This window comes from Schistocerca piceifrons, chromosome 6, assembly GCF_021461385.2.
Source record: "Schistocerca piceifrons isolate TAMUIC-IGC-003096 chromosome 6, iqSchPice1.1, whole genome shotgun sequence".
NCBI classification, from domain to species: Eukaryota; Metazoa; Arthropoda; class Insecta; order Orthoptera; family Acrididae; genus Schistocerca; species Schistocerca piceifrons.
The window spans coordinates 311,997,560-311,999,240 of NC_060143.1; the positions used below are offsets into that span (position 1 = coordinate 311,997,560).

Here is a 1,681-nt window from a genome sequence, read left to right on the forward strand (position 1 = left end):
GGGGATTTGGTCCGCATTGTGGAAGTCGGTTTAGTTTACGTCATTTCGGCGACTTGAGTGTAGGTGATAACGAAAAGCTGATAAGGAAAACATACACAAATCCTGTGCCGAACGGAGAAAATACCCGACCTGGTCGGAAATCAAAACTAGAGATTCGTGAGTCAGCAGTGCTAATCACAAGACCACGGACTGCCGACTTTCTGATAAAGAACACTAGGGAATGCAAAAATTACTGTCTCAAGGCGGTCAAACAGAGATATCAACCGAGTTTAAATTCCTTGCACTGGCGGCACACTGAAGAGTTTGCTGGAAATGTCACGTTCAAGATGTCGTGCAGAAACTGAATGGTCGTATCGTCACTAAGAAACTAATCTCCACTGTTTCTGACACTGAAACATGAAGGTTTGGTTTATTTTACTTGCTTTACTCTCTTACCTGGTACGGTTTCATATTCTGGGAAGACCGCGTGCACTCATCGAGAATATTCTTAGGACAGAGGAAAGCGGTCATATTGATCTGATATGTCAGCTCGCCAACTTCGTGTAGTTCTCAGTTCAGGTGCATCGGAATTCTAAATCTGTCATCCTTGAACATGTGAGATTCTAACATGGGACTTGATGTTGGCAGCATCAGCCCATCAAAACCCGACTGCAACATTTAGTCAGTGAGAAACAAACGTAAATACGATACACGCGCAAATAACAGTTCCTTAAGCGCTGTACAAAAGCTGTGCAGTATTCAGCAGGTTGCATTTTCCAGCAGAACTGAAAAAAATTGTGTGATAAACCCCAAGCATTCAAATACATGTTGAAAGTTCCCTTCTGTCTCCTATTCTGTACAGGATTTCTTGGCAGTTATGTGTCATTTATTAAAACATTTCCTCACAATTTCATACTTTTTTAGGTTCTTTGTTTATAGATTTTCTAATCAGTGTTCTGTAAACAACGCATCGACTCGCTCCATCAGTAAGTAGCTTACGCTCGCATGGTTCCACGGAAGCTGATAAATAAATAAAAAAACCAATCATTGAAATAAAATTGTGAAAATATTACTCTCATGAATCGCACATCAACTGCGGAAACGCAAGCGGAGAAGAAAAAACAAGCGTCTAGTAACTTTTACGCAGTTTCCTGCTAATCTAAATTGCCTTGTGGAGCTCTTTTATTCTTAATAACGCGCAACTATTCCTAATATTTAAAAAAATAATACTGTTTCCGCCCGGGATCGAACCGGGGACCTTGCGCGTGTGAGGCGCACGTGATAACCACTACACTACGGAAACAGTTGAAAGCCAGTCCATGCGACAAGGTAAAGGTGACTTCTTTCCAACGCTTTCTCTCCCCTTCCACATGTGCCTGAACCGGATTCTGACGTCAGTGGTAGAGCTTGCCGGAGACGTCGCCTCGGAAACAGCCACAGACGTTGAATGGTAGCTTGCCCCACCCTTTCCTCCCCGCCCCATCCAGAAATACACACACTGCTGGTCAGTGTTTTATGGTGCCTTATCCGCACTGTTTGTGACGATGTTTTACATTTTTGTTTTGTAGGACAAGGATAATGGAATGTAGTCAAATTAAATAGGGTGATGCTGAGGGAATTAGATTAGGAAATGAGACACTTAAAGTAGTAAAGGAGTTTTGCTATTTAGGGAGTAAAATAACTGATGATGGTCGAAGTAGAG

General features: G+C 42.2%; 1 non-coding gene across 1 annotated transcript; it reads right to left on the reverse strand.

Moving 5' to 3' along the window:
• Positions 1-1,209: 1,209 nt before the first annotated feature.
• On the reverse strand, positions 1,210-1,282 carry Trnav-cac. Its single transcript has one exon. It is a non-coding gene; the product is annotated as a tRNA-Val (tRNA).
• Positions 1,283-1,681: the final 399 nt, after the last annotated feature.